This window comes from Gobius niger (assembly GCF_951799975.1).
Source record: "Gobius niger genome assembly, chromosome: 4".
In the NCBI taxonomy this organism is placed as follows: Eukaryota; Metazoa; Chordata; class Actinopteri; order Gobiiformes; family Gobiidae; genus Gobius; species Gobius niger.
In genome coordinates, this window is record NC_136855.1 from 22,046,456 (window position 1) to 22,069,195 (window position 22,740).

General features: G+C 43.2%; 1 long non-coding RNA gene across 1 annotated transcript in view; it reads left to right on the top strand.

The window, feature by feature from the left end:
- Positions 1–20,728: 20,728 nt before the first annotated feature.
- LOC306961987 overlaps positions 20,729–22,740 on the top strand; it is a 97,426-nt gene continuing 95,414 nt past the window's right edge. The window contains exon 1 of the long non-coding RNA XR_013792803.1: positions 20,729–20,871. This is a non-coding gene — a long non-coding RNA (uncharacterized lncRNA). The remainder of the gene's footprint in view (positions 20,872–22,740) is intronic.

Here is a 22,740-nt window from a genome sequence, read left to right on the forward strand (position 1 = left end):
TGAAAGATATACATGCCTTTCAATCATGTGACCTTTGTTGTTATGGCGGCCACTTTTAATTCCAAAGTAGAATTATGCAGTACTACAACATGTAACAATATCTCTCTACTCAGGATGAAAATGAAAGACAACTGATTGACAGTACCATGTGCATGTGCTCATAATCATTGCTCAAGAAGATAACAGTTAAAACACAGCCCCAGAGATGCACTTTAATGTGAAGAAACCGGCGAGTCAGTGTTTCAGCTGCTCAAGATGTTAGCATGCTACCGGTTAGCATTTAGCTTCAACACAATAAGCCTCTCCAAGAGAAAATCCTGAACCACACTCCACAAGTACATAAAAATGCCACTGTCAATCAGTTGTCTTTCATTTTCATCCTGAGTAGAGATATTGTTACATGTTGTAGTACTGCATAATTCTACTTCGATATTCAAAAAGGCGGCCGGAACTATGCGTCATGTCATTAGGAACACATGTATAGACAGTTCTGCTATGAAGCTGCTGATATTGTTCTTGTGTCTGTCGTTACCTGTACCAGCCAGTAAAAACATAATCCAGAGCGAGAAAAAGAATAGAAACTTGAAGTACAAATTGATGTGTGAGAATTGAACCCAGAAGCTTTTCTTTGTGGGAGAAGCGCGCCAACCATTGTAGGGTCATGTCACCCTTTCGAGGCCTACGAAACATGCCTGAACAACCAATAAATACAACTTAAGTCACAACAGCAGATGAGATGGATATCGAAGTCGAGAGATTCACAGACCAAAATCAGTTGAGAAGTTGGCTTGTTGTTTCCGCACCCCCATCTGACGTTGTGCATCTTGTATATTGCCCATGTCAAAGGCAGATGCGTTCTTGTGGTTGTGTTTTGTTGGAGGAAAAAGAGAAAGCCTTTGCATGCATGACCCAGTTGGGCTTGTGCCAGTTCTGGAAAAGCCTGAAGCCAAAGAGTGTAGACCTGGACTCCCCCACCACCACCACTACCATCCATACACACACTACAACATACCATCTGGGCCCATGCCTTTTATTAACTGAATCACAGCACAAGATGTCGGCAGCATGGTGCACAGTTTCCCATCAGCGTGATATCGAGAGAGCAGTACGTAACAATAGCCCTGAGAAGTAGGAGCACAGGTGAAAATGCATGGGATGAGGCTCGAGTGTAAGAGGGCATCTATTTGAAGTTCTCAAATCAGGATGTTCAAATAACATGTTCGTCATAGGCTGCCATTGTGATTTTTTTTTCTTTACCTTCTTTTCTTTCCTCCCTTGTCTTTCTCCCCTGCTGCGTACAAGAGTCAGGCCGACTTTTGATCCTGACATCTGCGTCTTACAGGAATGTCTGTGCGCTCCCTTTGCCCTCTGATGTAGCTCCAGGAACTAATGGAATGTGAAAGAGACAGACGGGCTTCTGGTCTGAAAAACAGTGCCCTCGCTGCATACACGTGTACATGTAGATACGTATGTGTGTCTAAGAGGGCACCGCACAGAGCCACTGTCTACTTCAATACACATATCGCCAGAGCATCTCCGAAAAGCGAAAGGAAACAGACCCGGACAGGGGGGAGAGGAGGATGATAAACGAGTGCAACACCTCTGACTATGTTTTTGCGCAGAGCGATATGTTGCGTGGTTTAGGACGGCCTAACCCTTGTGCCGCAGTGTACAGGGTTAATCCCACAACTCTTTCACTTTTTTCACTGGCCGCCGCGCTCACTTGTTCTATGGGGAGAGTCTGAAGGTCTAAAAGGGTGTTTACAATTCGCTAATCTGACTTCAAAACCAGCTTAACTCCAGGAGACATCAAAGGTGTGCGCGTGATGGCCCCACTGATCCCAGTGAGAGGGGGATGTATGATAGACTGGAAACATAGTGCAAAGGGGCAGGGGAGAAGGGCTGAGAAGGAACTGGAGGAAACGGGATATTTCAAAGACCTTGTGATGACTGTCTCACTTCAGTCAGAGGGAAAATAAAAGCTGCAGCTGTATTGTGAGAATGTGCTGAAATCTTAAGTTGTAAAATTGTATATTTATATGCAGTTATACGATGAACACTGAAGGCTACTCCCTATTAGTAAATTGGTCAGAGATCCTGCCCGTGCTTCTGGAGGCTGGATGGTTGATACCTCAATGTTCTGTTAAAAAGGATGCTGGTGTTGCTCGCCCATTTTCGACAAAGTATTTAAGCGCTTTCTTATTGTTGGTAAATGGTTCACTGTAAATAACAGTATTTATTCATCTTTTCGCTAAATTAAACACTGTCTTTTTATTAATTGAAACCGGAAGCGCATCCATCACGTGACCGCTTTATGCTAGTTTAAAAGAGCTAGGCCCACAGCCTCAGGGCAGAAGCTGTGGCGCAGTAGTCGGGCCGTGGCCTAAGCCTTGTCACATCTGGGACGTGTAAGTGTCGTTTTATCTGTTTGTCCATTTTAACTTAATCCATAGTACGCTAAACTATTTTATCCTTTATTCACAGGGGACCTATGTTTACCCTTTTCTTTTCTGTACTATTTGAGCTCGAAATAAACTTTGAAAAGCCAACTGATTCTCCCTGGTGATTTCGAGGGGGCAACAAAATCTTGGTGTTTCAGCCCGGTCGGATTAAGTTTGTGGATGACCTGGACCGCTACCGTGGATTGTGGCTACCGGAGCGCGTGTGTGGACTATATTCGTGAGTGGAATACGCTACGAGAGACGCCAACACGAAGCTATCACGGAGCTAATGCTAACGGAAGCGAGGTCAAGGAAGACGACACAACCCACCGCAAGTCACGATCAAAGCCAAGGTAAAAGACTTTCCAATCATGCCAGACTTTAACGAACAAGTGTCTGAATGGGAAAATATTCTGGAAGAAATCGAGGAAAAGCTAATTGCCTCACCTGCTTCGGAACTTCTTAAAATATGCACTACACTTGAAATCAATGTTGAAGATGAAGAAAAAAACTCACCTCGCAAATTGAGAAGGCTAATTCTGCAGCATTTGGAGTGTGAGGATGTCACGTCGCTTGAAGATGGAGGAATGTCATTGTTATTGAAAATAAATGACAGAATTGATGAACTGAGAAAAACGCTGTCTACGTCTGGTCCCACGTCGCCACGCCGCCCTCTGGCGGACACAGCCGGTACTGCGCCCAGCAACACGGAACCTGTGGTAAGACCACGCACCTCTGCCACCACGCTTACTGCCGCTAATAATTTGTCTGAAAGAACTCAAACTGTTGTTCACCCAATGTATAGAAAAGACTTGAAAATTAATGGACAAATTGGTGAACATAATCAAACGGATAAGCTGGGATATGCAAGTTTAGAAAGACAAATTACAAAAGCATTAAAGAAGGGATATGATGAATGCGAAATTATTGATGCAGTCCTTCAAGCTATTATTCCAGGAACAAAACTGCGAAGTTATCTGGAAAGTAGAGATGATTTGTCATTGAAAGCTCTGAAACAAATATTGCGGACTCATTTTGTTGAAAAAGATGCTAATGAGCTGTACCACTCCTTAACTCGTGATGCACAAAATCACGGAGAAACTCCAGTCCAGTTTCTAGTTCGAGCTATGGACTTGAGGCAACAGATACTCTTTGCTTCAGAAAGAGCAGACACTGGCTTGAAGTACAGCCCAGAGCTCATCCAAAATCAGTTTTTGCAAACCATACTTACCGGACTCCAAGATGACACCATCCGTATTGACTTAAAGCCATATTTGCAAAATCCAAGAATAACTGATGAAGTTCTGCTAGAGAAAATGACCGCCGCCTACAACCTGGAGATGGAGCGGAAGGGCAAGCTGTCAAGCAAATCCAGAGCCAAGGTGTTAGCGGTGAGTAATGATCCACATTTCACTGATTCAGAGAGCAGCAGTTATGACAGTAACTCTACCAGTTATAAAAAGCAAAAGTTTGAAAAACGTGACACATTGATGGAGAAAGTAGACCAGGGGAACAAAGCAATCTGTGAAGCCATTCAGAATCTCACCACTCAGCTGTCAAGCCTGCACCAGCCACCCGGACAACCACCACCATGGGGACAAGCCAGCCACAGCTACAACAGACCACCACCAAGGACACGCCCCAACCGGCAGTGTCACCAGTGCCAGCGGACCAATCCAGGGGGGAAATGCGACCACTGCTACAAGTGTGGGAGCATAGACCACTGGGCCATTGGTTGCCGCAGAGCGCCTAGGAACACCACAGCCTCCACCAACAAGATCGAAACCAGCGTACATCTTGGTAAGAACACAGACATATTCTGCACCACAGCGCCCCTCACTGGTAAACAACATCAAACTGCTAAGCTGGTGGGGAGGAGGTGCCTTGTTCGAGCCACAATGAACAATGTTGACACCAAAGTGCTGTGGGACACTGGCTCACAAGTGTCCATTATTGGAGATGAGTGGAAGCAGAGACACTTACCCCATGTTACTGTGAGGCCTGTGGAAGAGTTACTGGAAGAAGGAGGGCTGGATCTGTCCGCAGCAAATGGGACAAAGATTCCATACCAGGGCTGGATTGAAGTGAAGTTTGCACTGTCACAAGATGCTGTTGCTGGGATGAGTGATGAACCAGTAGTTGTTCCTATCTTAGTCGCCTCTACAGATCTGGAACGTCCTATTATTGGATTTAATGTAATTGAGGAGCTGGCTTTGGCAAATGAGGGTCTTGGAAGCTGTTTTCCTTCTGGTCACATGGTAAGGAGATTTTGTTCAGCACTTGATGTGGGTCAGGAAACTGCGAGGGCTGTTCTAACTGTTTTACAGAAGCCGTCACCTGAAAACAACCCCCACATTGCTCGTCTGGGAAGAATGCCAGTTACTGTCCCAAAGAGGAACGCCATCCAAGTGCAATGCAACTATCTACAGCAAGGTTTGCTCTGTGGAACTCACGTCGTGTTGGAGCCTAACCCGGAGACACCGTGGCCCACAGGACTCAAAGTAAGAGAACAGCTCATTCAACATCAAGAGAATACAAGGATTAAGGTAACTGTTGAAAACACAACAGACTGTGATATTAAACTTTGTGGCCGCACAACGCTTGGCTGGTTACACAGTGTTGATGCTGTTTATCCACTAGAGCCCAAGTCACCAGAGGGCAGTGCCACATCCTCACCGGAGCAGCCCAGTCAAGCACCACAGAGGGAGCCCTGGGTCCCGCCTGTAGATCTGAGTCACCTCTCGGCAGAGCAGCAGCACAGAGTTCGTCAGATGCTGATGGAGGAGGGTGACGTGTTTGCCAGAGATGAGTGGGATGCTGGTTGTGTCACTGGTTTGCAAATGGACATTAATTTGAAAGACTCTGTTCCTGTCCAGAGAACATACAATGCCATACCCCGACACCTGTATCAGGAAGTCAAGGCTCACATTCAGGATTTGTTGAGTAGAGGTTGGGTTCAAAAGTCCTATTCCTCTTACTCTTCACCGGTAGTCTGCGTCAGGAAAAAGGACGGCACTCTCCGGTTATGCATTGATTACAGGCTGCTGAATGAGAAGACCTGGCCAGACCGTCATCCCATCCCCAGGATCCAAGAAATCCTGGAAAACTTGGGTGGAAACTCCTGGTTCACCGTCCTGGACCAGGGCAAAGCATACCACCAAGGCTTCATGAGCGAGAAGAGCAGACCATACACAGCCTTTATTACACCATGGGGACTCTATGAGTGGACCAGGATCCCATTTGGCCTCTCAAATGCCCCGGCTGCTTTTCAACGCCACATGGAGGGATGCCTGGGAGATCTGAGGGATGAAGTCTGTGTGCCCTATCTGGATGATGTCCTTGTTTTCAGCCGCACATTTGACCAACATGTGGAAAACGTCAGACAAGTCCTGCGGCGACAGAGAGCCTGTGGGATGAAGCTGAGAGCCGAAAAATGTGAGTTGTTTAAGCCACAAGTAACGTATGTTGGTCGTGTGATCTCTGCAGAAGGATACAGGATGAACCCAAGAGAGGTGGAGGCAGTAAAGGCGCTCACGTACCAGACCCCAGCTACAGTGAGAGAGGTGAGGAAGCTCCTGGGATTCTTGAGCTACTACAGAGCTTACATCCAGGACTTCTCCAGGACTGCAAAGCCACTGTATGAGCTGCTGGCAAAGCCCAAAGGTGAGCCAAAACACTGCCACAAAAAGGGGACAAAACATTCAGGTGCTCAGCTCCCACCCTCCTCTCCGGTTCAGTGGACAGAAATACACAGAGCAGTTTTAGAGACGCTTGTGAACCAACTTACAAATCCACCTGTTATGGCATATCCAGACCTCGAGCAACCTTTCATTCTCCATGTTGACGCCTCAGAGCAAGGGCTCGGTGCTGTGCTGTACCAGCGACAAGATGGCGCACTGAGAGTCATTGGCTACGGATCCAGAACCCTGACGCCTGCAGAGAAGAACTACAAGCTGCACTCAGGAAAACTGGAATTCCTCGCACTGAAATGGGCCATCACAGAGCGTTTCCGTGACTACCTGTTCCACGCGCCACACTTCACAGTCTACAGTGACAATAACCCACTCACTTACGTTACCAAGTCGGCAAAACTCAACGCCACGGGTCACCGCTGGGTTGCAGAGCTGGCAGACTATAGATTTACACTCAAGTACAGACCTGGAACAGCTAACACAGATGCTGACTTTCTCTCTCGCAGACCTAAGCCCATCAGAACCATCATGCAGGAGTGCACGGAAGAGTGTGAGCCGGAGGTCATGGACAGCATCTGTAAAGCAGTCAAAAGCAGCCAAACAGGTGAGATCAACTGGATTTCTGCTGTCACCTGTAATGTGGATGTCCTACCACCAGATGGCAGTGCTGTACCACCCCTTCAGCCCTTCTCCATCCAAGACATCCAGGCCCAGCAGAATGCAGATCCAGCCATCCAGAGGGTCTCTAACCTGAAAAGAGAAAACACTTACCTGAAGTACAGAGACAAAGCTGCAGAGAGTGAGCAAGTCCGGGTTCTCCTGAGAGAATGGACAAAGCTGCAGCTGGGTGAAGATGGACTCCTGTGGAGGAAGACTAACAACAGGCTGCAACTGGTGGTGCCAGAGCCCTTGAAGCCCCTGGTGTACAAGTACCTCCATGAGGAGATGGGACACTTGGGTGCTGACCGGATGGTGGCCCTGGCCCGAGAGCGCTTCTTTTGGCCAAAAATGAGGCAGGAGATGGAGCACTACGTTACACGTGTCTGCAGCTGCATCAAAAACAAAAGGCCCAACAGAGTCACAAGGACACCACTTCAAAGCATTGAAACTTCTGCACCATTCGAGATGGTCTCAATAGACTTTTTACATCTGGAGAAAAGCAACGGAGGGGAAGAGTATATCCTGGTTTTAGTGGACCATTTCACTAAATACGCTCAGGCCTACGCAACCAAAGACAAGGCTGGGAAAACTGCTGCCAGAAAGCTGTTTGACGAATTTATCCCACGCTTTGGGTTTCCATCCAGGATCCACCACGACCAAGGAAGAGAGTTTGAGAACCAGCTGTTTCGGAAGCTCCAGGAATATGGTGGTATTCAACACTCTCGCACTACACCTTACCACCCCCAAGCTAACCCTGCCGAACGTTTTAACAGGACTCTGTTGAGTATGCTGCGGACACTGGAGGAGACACAAAAGGCCAGATGGAAGGAGCACCTCAACAAAGTAGTTCATGCCTACAACTCCACCATCCACGAGGCGACAGGGTACTCCCCTTTCTTCTTGCTTTTTGGACGTGAACCAACCCTCCCAGTTGACCTCTTGTTTCCCAAGAGGCTCGGTGACGCAGAGAAACAGACCCCTGCTGGCTATGCGGAGAAGTGGAGAGAGGCAATGCAGGAAGCCTATGCCATTGCCCTGACGAACATGAGGAAGTCTGCAAAAAAGGGCCAAGATTATTACAATCAGCGCGCCTGGAGCTCCACGCTGAACCCGGGTGACCATGTATTGGTGAGAAATCTCACGCCTCGAGGTGGTCCGGGGAAGCTCCGCAGTCACTGGGAGGACACTGTCCATGTGGTGAGGGAGAGCAAAGGCCCTGGAAGCCCTGTCTATGTGGTTGAGCCTCTGAATGCTGTAGGGAGAAGACGGGTGCTGCACAGAAACTTGCTCTTACCTTGTCCTTACCTGGTTGAACCAGCGCCTGTCGTCCCCAACCCTAAAAGGAGAAGCAGGAGAACCAGAACGTCGCCAGGAAGAGGGACAAGTGTTAAGTGCAACATCCAGCCTGCAGGTACAGAGAGCTCTAGTGAGGAAGACTACCATCTCGTCCTGCCACCCCAACCCGCTCTTCAGCCGCTCAATCCAACTGCCAGAGAGTTCCAACCTAGAGTCCCCACTCCAAGACAGCCGGAACAGGGAGCTGCACCTGCTGAGGAGAGAGCTGAAGTGGTGATCCTGATCCCAGAGGTTGACTCTGAGCCGGAGCCAGAGCCAGTACAGGAAGCGGATTCATCTGAGCGAGAGGCATCCTCCTCTGACTCCTCGGAGGGACCTGCAAGACCTGTCAGAACTAGACGGCCCAGGCGCTTGTACACCTACGACCAGCTTGGTGAGCCCACGGTCCTGGAAGTGCAGACCTGTCCTGTCGGTGTGTCCAAACCAGCGAGGGTCCGAGACGGCTTCTTCAGCACCTCGGCCAACCTATATCCTTTTTAATTCCCAGTCGTAATGCAGTAGTAACATGCACTTTATGTACCTGCTAATTGAGTTGCACTTTGCACTTTGCACTTTAAAGTATGTGGCTTGTGTGCAATAGAGATATGTGCAATAGTAGTAAATGTACTTTAATTATTGTTTCAGTAGTACATGCCATTTGTTTAGTTGGTTTGCTATGCTGCTACAAAATCTTGGGTAGAAGGTATTTTCCTTGAGTCAATTCTGAAGATTCTGGGGCCCACCAATGCTTCAACGGACTATCTACCCAAATACGGAAATGGACCTTTAAACCTGCGCGTACCGCCGTGCCAAAGGACTCTTGGATAACGGACACTATTCATTTAGCCTGGACTCTTTTGTGAAGTATTGTTGTGGTTCAAATTGTTTATTTACTACAATTTATGGTTTAAGTCAAGTAAGACCCCCCAGTAGGATTAAGGGAATGTTGGGTTAACATTATTTTTAGTGGGGGAGGGTGTTGCTCGCCCATTTTCGACAAAGTATTTAAGCGCTTTCTTATTGTTGGTAAATGGTTCACTGTAAATAACAGTATTTATTCATCTTTTCGCTAAATTAAACACTGTCTTTTTATTAATTGAAACCGGAAGCGCATCCATCACGTGACCGCTTTATGCTAGTTTAAAAGAGCTAGGCCCACAGCCTCAGGGCAGAAGCTGTGGCGCAGTAGTCGGGCCGTGGCCTAAGCCTTGTCACATCTGGGACGTGTAAGTGTCGTTTTATCTGTTTGTCCATTTTAACTTAATCCATAGTACGCTAAACTATTTTATCCTTTATTCACAGGGGACCTATGTTTACCCTTTTCTTTTCTGTACTATTTGAGCTCGAAATAAACTTTGAAAAGCCAACTGATTCTCCCTGGTGATTTCGAGGGGGCAACACTGGTCGCTCAACAAACAAACACAGAGGATTACAAAAAAAATGAAAATTCTAAAAACTGTGGTGACATCTCAAATGAAAAGCATGCCTACATTACTGCTGTAATGACTTTGTTATTGTCAGTAGAGCTTAACTTTGTATTCATTGTAAAAACGTAAATGTGTGTTGTCGATTTACAATAGATGTTCCTATTTCACAATTACTTGTTCTGGACAAAAGATACGACTCACAAAGAAATGAGCAGTTCCATACAGATTTCCCTGCTTCTCATGTTCATTAACGTCAATTGTTATCAGACTTTAGCTTAATTAATTGTTATGAATAAACATGCTTTAATCTGATTTCTCTGTACAGTTTCAGGAGGTGGACGTGGAGCTCTTTGTCCGTCTGCCTCGAACTAATGAAGAAGTGCTCATTTAGACCTGCATACAGACAGGGGAATATGCGGCCGAGGTAAAATGAGCAAGTAATAAATGAACATTAATGAAAATACATCCAACATTAATTGTCACGCAAAGGTCACGGTTCATTAAATTACCATGAAAGACCAAATATATTTGGTGTTCACTGAGGTATGCCGGCTTTGTGAAGTAAAATGTATAAATAACTGTAATAATAACTAGATCTGTATTTCTAGGACTTATTAATATCAGATAAAGCAGAGGAACCCGTTATGCAAGGACATTATCAAGGGATTTGGCTATTAACAAATGTATTTTTCCTCCTCCTTGAACACGTAGAAATAATGCAAATTATAATAAATTGTCATGTAATGAATTGCCCAAACCCAAATGAGGCCAATGTGATTTGATGGAGATGAACTGATTGCGGCAGTGGTACAGCTTGTTATTCAATGTGCCTGCTTAATACATCTCAATGTAAAGTTCCCCTTTTGTAATATCAAGTTCGTCCCACATTTCTATTGAGCTATTGGGGACGACATGCGCGACCGCCCCGGGCAAACATCTGCTCACACATGTACACATATGTAGAGAGATGCACACGCTGACATACACGCCTGCACCGGACACTTAGGCTGGAGAAATAAAAAACAAAACACAATGGGGAATACAGTGGGAAGCCATTTGATCAAGTCTATGATGAAGAAAGGATAAGAAATGTGTGTTCCTCTATTGTGTGTGTGTGTGTGTGTGCAGGGCAACACGAGACAGGGAGACTAGGGTGGACAGACAGTGATTCCCCCAGGTGCGTGTTGGGTAAGTCTTCAATAATGTGGAGTGACAAGGAACAGAAGGAGCCGATTTCTGCTCATGTCATATCCTCTTTCTCTTCTCGCTTCCTGCTTCTTGTCAACAGGACTTTAAACTGGTGTTTGTTAAATTGGATGTCAGGGTCAAAAGAGGACTTTATTACATCGCAAACAGGTGTGTGCAAATGTTCAGTGTTGTCATTTAAGTGCAGTAATAATTTTTGTGATAAAAAGTCAGAACATAACTAGCGATATTTGTTTCGGTTCCGGAACTTATTTCATGTTACATTTCAAATTCAAAATAAAATGTTGTAGACAGAGTTGTCAAGCCTTCGTCTGTACTGGGTTGTCTTAGCCTTTAGGGCATTTTGCTTCTCATGTCAAACGGCATCATCAGCAACTAACAATCTTTGTTATTGGCAAAGTCCGCTCTACTCGAACAGCAAAATCCAGCCTGATGCTAAAAGATTGTTAGTGCTAGCAAACCCTGAAGTGAGAAGGGAAACGTCCTCAATGTTAAAACAACCCAGTACAGATGACCGCTTGAGAACCTCTGTCTGTCTGCGATGGAAACCTGCTGTAATCACCATTTAGATGTATTTTGTTAATGGACTGTGCAATAGAGAAACAGTATTTCCAATATTACAATAATGATCCCGGGTGATGTGGAGCATTAACTTAAAAAAAAAAAAAAAAAGCAGATGCAACTTAATGTTTAAGATGATATATACTGTAAAAAAAAAAATTGCACTCTCCCTATCAAATTGAACAGCCAAGCCCGGAGCTCAGAATACCAAGGCCTGCCACTGTAGCAGGTTTTACTGCCGCCTTTCCAGGAAGCCCCAGATGAGTAGCATGCCCCTGGACATCTCGGTTAATCACTCATCCCTAAACAAGCACTTTCTAAATGACCTTAGAGAGAAGCAAGCAAACTGAACACACAGCCAAACAGGGGCCCCCAGGCTGCGCACCAATTTAAAATACCAATTAGGTTTTTTACATGGTCTCAAGAGGTGGAAGGGTGTGTGCATGCCTGTGTGCAGATATAGTCAGAAGACCTGCTCTGTGGTGGAACAGCAAAGGTCATTCCCTGTCGCAGCGAGTGGATGTTTTTGTTTTGTGTGATTTTGTTATGACTGTGTTGGTTACAATTGTTAAGGCCTATGACCTTTGACTGTAACGAATAGTGGATAGCATTAATGTCACTGTCAAAGGAGAGCATTCAGCCATATTCAGCTCTAAACCTCTGATTATATTACGTGCAAATAAATAAGGACACACATATGTATTATAAATATAAGATGGAGTTACACACCCACTATCCCACTAATCACTGTCTTTGACTGACAGTGGAAACTGCAATAATCTGCAAGCAATGATATCACATATGGCCAATTTGTACAAAATTTTAGGTATACTGATAGAATTTAAGGAACACAGTGAGTAATCACAACCAACATGTGACACTATTTATTGAATTACAGGCCTAGAAGTACTATATGGTGAACTCCAGATCTAGTTATCAAATCCACTATCAATATCCCAGTGTGCACATTTGCATGTTTTTAATGTATGTCCATGTCTTTTGATAAATCTATAAAGAAATGGCTTCCCATACAAGCACAGATGGACACTCCCTTTCTCCTTTCACATAACGGTCCCTCTGGCAACAGGTCAAAACAGGTCCCACCTGAGCGGGCCATCTCTGGTCCACAGGTGTGGCCCGTCTCTTCATGTTCTTGATCTCTTGTACATTGTGGAATATTGTGCTTCTGCAACTCACTATGCAGCTAATGGAGCAGGTCAGTGTGTGCTGCAAACCAGATGAGTCACACACCGTTCTAGGTTTCCAGGCTTTGTTTATACAGAAAGTGCATTAAGTACAATGCAAATATATCAATGCCCAAATCTGGCAGTGTGGAAACAAGTTATAGTACAAGTTTAGCAGCGGCTCAGACCAGACGAATACCCTCGTTATTTTCTATGATTTCATTCTGCAACTTACCCCTAGGGGGCAGTGTTGCCATCCTAATCAAGTCAGCATGATAACGCTCGATCAACCATGCACATTTGCTGATTCGCTTGTACTTTAATACATGACCATAGGAAAAAAAAAGTGGATTATTTAAGAATTTTGTTTTCAAACGTTTCATACTTTGCATTCAAAAATTGGCCATTTATTGAAAGTAAAGGAAGTTGTAGCATTTAGTGAAAGAAATCGAGGTGGGCTTTTATTAGATTTTCTTTTTTTATTTGACATTTTTGTGGGTTTTGAATACGAATTTGTACTTGCTGTGAGGTATAAGAACAGTTATTATGTTATTTATTTTATTTGAAAGTTGTTGTTTTCTAAATCTTGTTTTTGCGACCTGGAGACAAATAGAACAGCAACTTTCCATTGTGCTGTCATCCACTAGACCTCTAAAACATTGAAATCTTTGATAATTAGCTTTTGCTTACTTTGAAGAAGTCCATGTTCTGCTTCTAAAACAAAGTATGAACTAATGCCATGTGTACAAGTGAACAGTACACAATCAGACTGAATTTTGTTTCCCGATTGAAAGAAGTGCAAAGTGGGCACTCCCCTGCTGTGACTTGGCACCCTTCAGAGACGGAGAGTCGTGTACACATGTACACATTTGCCACAACAATACAACAGAAACACATAAAACAGGCTGCCCTATTCAGAAGCCCTTTAGCCAGCCAAGCACGCACTCTACTATTGTCTGTCAGCAGCAAATGGCATTTAGAGATTGAGCCAAGAAGGTTTTGGAAAGGGGACGAAGTCTCGTTTGTTTCTTTTCGGCTTAGTGATTATGATACAATTTCTTCTGTAATAATGCTTCAGAATAGTTTTTAATCTATTTTAGATTACTTTGAATATGATGGTATCCTTTTCTCTGCCGCTCTGAGGCTGAACCGTAGCTCACTGAGTGTCTGTCTGACAGCAGTTTGCTCTATGTCATGGTGTGCACTGATTGTCTTATCTACCCATTTATCACAGTTGAATTGGAACCAGCCTTGCCTGAAACCTGCTTTCAGACTTTGTTCGGGTGACTTGGGATGCATGATGCTGCAATTTGTGTTGAGCTCTCTGAAATATGGGATCCATTGCAAATGCATTCAGGGTTTGTATTTCATGCCCTGAAATAATATCTAGTATTAAACTACTACAACAACACCTTAGTGGTGAATGTATGACTTGCAGCAGTAGGGCTGCACAATTAATCACAATCAAACCGATATTGCAATTTGAATGGCTGCAATTTGCAACTTGCAAAGGCTTCAGTTTTTAGGTATATGGTATGATACAGCCTGGATAATTTACAAAAAAAAAATATATTGGGCTTATCACGTGCCAACGCTGTGGTTAAGACTGCTACAATCATATTCTGAAATGTGTTCTTTTGTGCTGAATAAGTTGTAACCCCTAATGTCACTCTATCTGTCTCATTTCTTTCTCTTGAGATGAATCTGCTACTGTTAAAATGGAATTTAAATGTAATATGTATTTTATATTTATTATTTATTATTATGTGTCTGGTCGGCTTGGTGACGCGGCGGTTAGCACTCCTGCTTACAAGCAAGAAGGTCCTGGGTTCGATCTCCGGCCGGACCTTTCTGCGTGGAGTTTGCATGTTCCCCCCGTTCTCCATGTCGTGCGTGTTTACTCCGGGTATTGCGGTATCCCCTACCACTTAAAACATGTACACTAGGTTAATTGTGTGTATGTGAGAGTGAGTGAGTTGGTGTTGGTTGGATGGATTGAAGGTGTACATTGGCAGCATGGTTTCCGTCAGTCTACCCAAGGGCAGCTGTGGCTACTAAGGTAGTTTACCAGCACCAAGTATGGAGTGAATGCTGAATTGTCCCATGTAAAGCCCTTTGTGATCATGAAGGTGTTATACAAAGTCCTTTCCTTTCTTTATTATATTTGTTGGACAAATGAGCTGTTAGTATGAGCAAACCAAAAGCAAATTGCTGCCATTGTTGCGCATGGAAGACGATAAAGTAGTTTTCTATTCTATTCTATTCTATTCTATTCTATTCTATTCTATTCTATTCTATTCTATTCTATTCTATTCTTGTAGTTTAGCAGTTCATTGTATTTTAGTCTTCTCTCAAATGTTAATGCCTTTGAACATCGCAAAAAAATATATAGTCATTTTCATTTTGTTCCCACACCTTGTATCTCTATCCTACAGTCTTTGCTTGATTGCCTGTGTAGCCTACTCATAATTCTATACATAATCTATATACATTCTATATACATTTTATATACATGGAAGGCAAGTTAATATTCAAATACTTCTACTTGGGTACATGATAATGTCTATAATCTAGACTATTAGTATTGCTCCTTCGTAAATAAAAACAAACAAACAAAAAGCATCATTTGACATCATAAGGTTAAGAGTAGCAGCAGCAGCTGTGTGGAGATACCCTATCCCCAGATGCGTACGTATATTACAAACCTTTAGAATGTATTGCTGTTCTGTTTGCACATAAATCCACCTGTCTTGTGTCAGAACTAATTCTGATAAACATAGATATCTGCATGCCTCCCATGTTGTGACAGGTGCATGATTGAGGCGCTTAAAAGCTCTCTCCTCAGCTGTCCTGCGCGGTCACTCAGATTCACCTCCACTCTGACATTAGCTGCATTTTCCTCACTTTTATCTTGTGCAACATTTTTCAGGCCCCTCTCTCCCTGCGCATTTAGCAGGCTTTAGCCAAATTGCAACTCACTTTGCACGGATAACAGTACCACCATTTAGATTGCCATTATTAAAAACTATCACGCTTCTGTGATAGTGCCAGCATGGTGAATTGCTTCAGGTGGACTTTATCACCTTTTTCCACAAAGACCAATCCTTTAGGACAGGTCCTAAAAGAGATCTGTAAAAGATAAACATTAAATATGCAACTAAATCTTCTGCTCGAGCAAGTGCACTGAATCTGTATGAATGGCTAATGCTTTGCTGTGACGGGAAGCAACTGGATTGATCACTCATTACGATATCTGCTCCATTGGCCATAAACACCCGCAAGGAGCCTAACTATGGCGCCCCCCATCATACAACAGGGTTAAATTGAGAGTGAAGATGTGAAGTGCCTGTATATGTAAGTAAACGTGCATAGAGGAAGGTCCAAATATGGCCATTAGTGTGGCAGCGGTGCAATAATAAAAGATGTACAATGTGTCAGCAGGTACACTCTCACTACTGTATTTAGCACGTCATGCAGGAGTTGCAATAGGCCACAATACGCCACTATTTACCCAGGTGCGCCTTGAATGAAGGTTTATGTGTGTGATATGAAGGATAAGGATGAGAGTGACTCCATATGGGGAGATGCAAACTGAATGAATGAAACACTTTCATTACTTTCATTAACAAATTACTTTCCATTGAAGCTGTGGAACGAAAATACATGCTGATTGATTATGGACAAAACAGCATATTATATTTTATACTGTAGTGATGTATTGTCAACAGAAACAGATGAGTTAGCTTCATTTTCTATTCTACCACATGTTAATTCGACCTTAAAGGTTGTGCAGATGCCAACTTTATGCCAGATTATGTAACATTAACATAACAGAGAGGAACATGTTTGTGTACAACATGGGGCAGCTGTCATGATTATATTTGAAATGACAGTAATTGAAGTCTGTTTCCCAATACTTTACAATCAATACTGGTAAAAGTTCCTTTGCAGGGCTAGTTTTGTTTTATGTTAGTGTCGATTTGATGTTATCTTGTGTGCATTCACATAGCTCGACTACTTTACGGTGTCAATCAAAACAAATTCCTCCGTTGTGCTCATGTCTCTGATATGATAATTTCAGACAGGTGGGAGTTGCATGTTTTGGTTCTTCCCCTCAAAGAACAACACATGCAAATGGCTGGGTGACTCAAGAGGCCGACCCACGCCCACTGCCAAAGGGCTGTTGTCAAAAGAAGAGAATTTAATAAAGCCGTGCATTGACACCTGCACACTCTGTCCATCTCTCTCTCTCACACACGCACACAACCACACCACCACACAAACACACACACACACCTGCCCGAGTGGAGAAGGGCTTTACCTGAGTTAGCACACAGCACATTGAACATGCCAATCAGGCTGGGTGCGCACTCTCCAGCTGCCTCTCTCTGTGTTGTGTTGACTGCGAGGTGTCTGCATTCCTTTAGAAATGAACTCGGAGATATGCACGCCGCTTTCACACGCCGACACCAGGGACAAATGTCGTGACAAGCCGCTCACTCAGTCTTAGTCACTCAAATACTGATAATAGTTTAATTGCCACGTCAAGGGTAATTAATGCAGTACATGGTTGGAGTATTGCGTTTGGCTATTCCTCAATGTCAGCGGAAGAGCAAGCGCCAAGGTTTTGTGCTTCATGAAAACAGTTTTTATTTTATTATAAAACATGAACAACAAATAAAGTATTTGGAGGTCTGACAAAGAATTTTGAATAGTTATGGTACAGCTCTTGAGTGTAGTTTGCAGAGGTTTGAGCTTGTTTGGACTTCAGCAGCATTGCAGTAAAAGCACAAATTCTCTAAAACATTCTGAATTGACATACTACTTATCGACCAAAATATATATTGAATCCTTGACTTTAGCTAAAACACAAATGCATTTTTCGATTGTTTGCAACGGAGACTTCTTCATGCATTTCACCACAACTTTTTGCCGCTTGTACTAAAAGTAAAAACACCACAGTAGTTGAGCTGTTAAGTCTGCCACAGTAAGGCATCAGAGGCGTGTATCGTTTGCATGTGTTTGTTATAAAGATCTGTTGTTGTGGCCCTATAATGCCTGTTTACTTCACAGAATTGCTTCTGTACAGACTTTGCCCACAGTGGGATCATATGGAGCGAGAGGACCCCTATTCATCTCCTCCCCAATGGGGCAGCATCCTCCAGGGGAGAGGGGCGACACGGTTCCTGCCAAGGCGATGGCCAAGTTCTCGGGCTGATAATAGCAGTCGATGGGGGGAACAACCTCAGCGGGCAGCGAGCCAGACAACTGCCAATCATGCCACCTCCACTCCTTTTCCTACTTCCTTGTCCACATGCCGCCCTTTTCTCATCTCCGCTTCTATATCCTTCACAGTCTGGTGCTGCTCTCCACATCTTTGTGCGGAACAATGATTGGCTGGTGTTGAAGACAAACACCATTTGCAGATGTGTTAGTGTTAATAATGCATTTAATGGGTCAGTTAATTGAGCATAAGGGAGGAGCTGCTCAAAAACGGCAGAACGAATCTAACTCTGAGCCGAATGACAATTAACATTGTGTGGATCCATTTTACCTAATTAATTACCACAATGTAATTACCGCAATGATAATTAAACAACAGTTATTAGAATAAAGCGAACATCTCAATGCAATTTAAATCTAAATCATTATTCTATCAAGTTTAAATTACATGGGCTATGAAGAGGAACACACACTGACCAACATTGGCAACACAAAATGAAGTCGCGCTTTAAACTGACAGCTAAAAGAATAGAAATTAATACTCCATTACATTACAGGAATTTAACATTTTTAATTGGATAACTTTTACATCAATGCAACAACTCCTAAGGGGATGATTATAAGAGACATAATCATTACACTAATTGTATCAAAAAGTGACTTTCCAAAAAAAATTTGTTTTACTATTGGGTCATAAATTCTGGTTAATTTGCTTTTAGGATCTTTATGATGATATTGATCTATAAAATTGTTCACTTTTTTTTCTGTTAATGAGACACTGAATTGGGGACAATACGTGTTGAGGTTGTCCATAACCCAGTCTATTTCTGCCACAATCACATATGTTATATGAGGAAGCACTCGTTTGTTTTGTCACCTAGGTCCAGTCAAAGTGGGAGAGGTAACGCTGTGCTTTTTGCTGTAAGCTGCCTATTAATGAGCCATCAGTCCAACAGTGGAGGCCTGTTATGACAACTACCCCAGGCACTGTGCATCTGTGTGTGCTCACAGGGCGGGCACTCAAGGCCCACAGCTAACACTGAATAATGCACATTTCAAATGTTTGTTTTTGGTAAATAGTATGAGCTACAGTATGACATTTGTGGACATAATGTTTATGTGAGGCAGGGCTCAGGAATAATATAACTCAATGTGACAGCTCGCATGTTTTGAAAGAGGAATATTTTTGGTCAAAATAATACTGTAAAATTGTAAGGTTCTGTTTGGGATGTGCAATTAATTGGATTTTAATCAAATCGCCCTGATTTACACAGACGTTGCACTTAGCCATGTTAAATGTTAGCATTGCCCATAAAATAAAACCGCAGCTTAATTAGTCAATAATTTTAGCATTTTTATTCAATTTGTTTATTATGTTTATTCAATCGTTCATTTAGCCAGATATTAAGTATTTAGAGAATGAAAAGGTTTTGGAGGTCCGGATCAGGACCCAAGATGGGACCTTAAAGGGGCTGGAAGCAAGTTCGCCATTTTATACTCACTACTGCCACCTCTGGCCATATATGTAACTGCACCTTCTATGTTAAGCTCGTGCATGACGGCAATTCGGGCCGAAGTGATGCATTTTTGAGTGACCGTACAGGATTTTAGAGGCAGTTGTGGTGAACAGGTCTGAGCTCATTCTACACATTAGGACATGGCTGGAACATGTAGGGGGAGGAAAATACTTAATTTTAACATTTTTAAACTCCTTATAGTCCCTTTAACCTATGTCAATCCATTAGAATGAGGCTTTTTACTTGACTACTGACAATCCTCTGACAGAAACCACTTATTGTTTGAAGTGGAGTTTGGACTTTGAAGAAGAGAATGCGTTAAGTTTGAAAGTGTGAATGGATGAGTGGTTCCTTGGTATACAGCGCCTAATAGGTGAATAAGCTCTGTATAAATTGAGAACATTTACGGTATACCATAAAAAAGCATCCTTTCAAAGCAATGCAATAAGAATAGCAGACATGTTGCGCAGAACTCTCAAGCTCCCAGGCAGCTGGAAGAGGACCTGAGCCCGGAAGGATGAGGGAATTTATATTTTGCAAATCGCCCATGTTCTGTATGATGTAGTTTGCGGTTGTATTTTGTATGTGAATTGCAGGGTTAATGCACCTCATCACAGTAAGAGTAAAGCATTAATCAAAGACCTTTCAAGACAGGAGTCATGGTGTGCGTGTGTGACTCCTTGCTGGCTGTACAGTATGTATAGCAGGTATTTGCGTGTCTGGGAGTGGTATGGTATAAAAGGAAACCCCAACTCATAAAATATATACGACAGCCCATCTTGCTGATTTTCTGATTTGAAACAGTAGCTCACGCACACACGTGAACTCATCGACTCTTCGGAACATTTGGGAATTGTTCTCGACATTATGTTTTAATTACACCTTTTCAGATAAACACATGGAAAGGTAGCCAGCACTTAGCATAAGTCATAATCCATACTACTTCTCCTATCAGATGTCTTCTGATGAGCAGTCATTTGCTTATTTATTTGAGACGTAAAATGCCGACAGCCCTGTTCATGTTATTTGGGCATTTGTCTTGTAGAAAGTTTATTTTCCAGATTTAAATCCCTGATTTTGGTTATGCTACCGGCACTGAGTTGGACAGCAAATCAATCATGACTTAATATGAAGTACTGTGCAATAGTTCATCTAAAGTCTATATGAGAGTAGCTTAGTAATTTATTTCACACAATACCTCTTTACTTTTTCTTGTGTAATTAGACAAAATTGACATGACCTGTGGAGTCCCCCAGGGGTCAATCTTGGGACCCATCTTATTCAACTCGTACATGCTTCCATTGGGTCAGCTAAGAAACAGTAATAATGTCTTACCACAACTATGCAGATGACACTCAGTGTCATCTGTGTCACTGACGGCAGGTGAACATGGGCCTGTAGATACATTCTGTCACTGCATTTTTTCAGTCATTGTCTCTCTCTCTAAAACCAAAACATCTGGTTAGAAATCTAGGAGTGATCATGGACTCAGACCTGAACTTAAACAACCACATCAAAGCAATAACATCAGCAGCTTTTTACCATCTGAAAAACATTGCTAAGATCAGAGGAATAGTGTCAAAACCAGACTTAGAGAGACTTATCCATACGTTTGTCTCCAGCAGGTTAGACTACTGTAACGGCCTGCTCAATGGCCTGTTAGACAGCTGCAGTACATCCAGAACGCTGCTGCTTGAGTCCGGACAAGAACCAGGAAATACCAGGAAATGCCAGGAAATACGACCAAATTAGTCCAGTGCTCCGGTCTCCGCACTGGCTTCCTGTCACTCAGAGAATAGAATTTAAAACAGCTCTGCTTGTGTACAAGTCTTTTCATGGTTTAGCACCAAAGTACATCTCTGACATTAAAAAGATACAAAACTGAGGCACTCAAAGAAAAAGTGCTGGTAAAAGGCCTTTATTGCAGCATGGCCATTAGATTAAAACATTGCCTACGCGTTTCAGCCGTATAGGGTTTCAGCCTATAGTTTTGTATCTTTTTAAAGTCAATTGCTGATCCCTGCACTGAAGAGCACCAAAGTTAGATTTTTGAAAAAAACAAGGATATCCAAGCAGCGCTCCTGCATGTTTTAGTTTACTTACATCTCTGACATGTTACAGCCATCTCGGGTCCCGAGAACCTCAGGGAGGGGACTCCTGGTGGTTCCCAGAGTCAGGACTAAACACGGTGAGGCTGCGTTTCAGTTTCAAGCAGGTAAAATCTGGAAGTCTTCTAGAGAATGTGAGAAAGGCCTCAACTCTGACAATGTTTAAATCCAGGCTGAAAACAGTTCTTTTTTACCCGTGCATATGACAACTGAACAACTATTTTGTCTGCACTCTTGTCGTTTACTGTAATTGATGCATTTTTATGCTGAGGTTTTATTGATTTGACCTGCTTTCTTGTAATTTTATGCAACTGTGAAGCACTTTGAATTGCCTTGTGTGTGAATTGTGCTCTACAAATGAACTTGCCTTGCCTTTGTAGAGGACTACTTTTCACTTTTACTTGATTCATTTTTTAAAGTAATATCTTACCAGAGTATATATTTTGGCAGCTCTACCCCGCCTCTGATGGCAACTTTTTTTTCTCCCATGCCATGTGTGAAAACGCCAATCAAGCTTACATTAGATCTTTGTCAGTAACTGTGTAAACGGGGCCATTAGATAATTTTGTTTTGTTGTTTTTACTTAATTTGCGAGACACTTTGACCATAAAATTGATTCAGAAACGAGTCAAGGGAATGTTGCCCAAAACAAATAATGATTTCTCAGAATTCATTAAATTGGTGTCATTTGAAAACTCTGGCTTTGTGTGTGTTCACTGGAAAGCTCGGTCCCAAACTGCCCCTTTCTCATCTCCCCGCAGAGGTCTGTGAACACACTACCCTCTTCAGTCTCACCCAACATTACCAAGAACTCATTTTATCAATCTTTACAAAGTCGCGTCTATTGACCAAACCGCAAACACCGCTTTTCCTCTTTTATCACAATGGGCTCCACGGACTTGCCAAACTCCCCATAATGACCAGCCTCTCAAATGGTTCAGATGAGACAGTTGATGTTTCGGCTTGCCCCCGCTGCCTTACGTTACCCTCCTCTCCTTTCAAGACCCCATTTGACAACAGCAAAAACATAAACAAAAACACAAAACAAAAACCCCCAGCTCCCGGCACGCACAGCCAAACCTGACATTCTAATTAGTTTTAAAAGTAATTGCTCGAAATGATTAGTTGAGTTGGGCCACTTTCCCCCGTTACCTCTGAATTGGAAATATAATTGCGGCAGACAGTAATTGGCCGGCCATAGACTGTTGGGTTATTGTAGTCTGTTGTCATCATTACCAGACCTTGGACACGGTTCAGCTTTTTGAAATACAGTGACCGCGGAGGGACACAAACACACACGCACGCTATGCTCTGATTCCCAATGCTCTGCGCTTACATCTATTGCCACTCGAGGCCCAATGTCCCGCTACAAGGATCTAAGTCGCT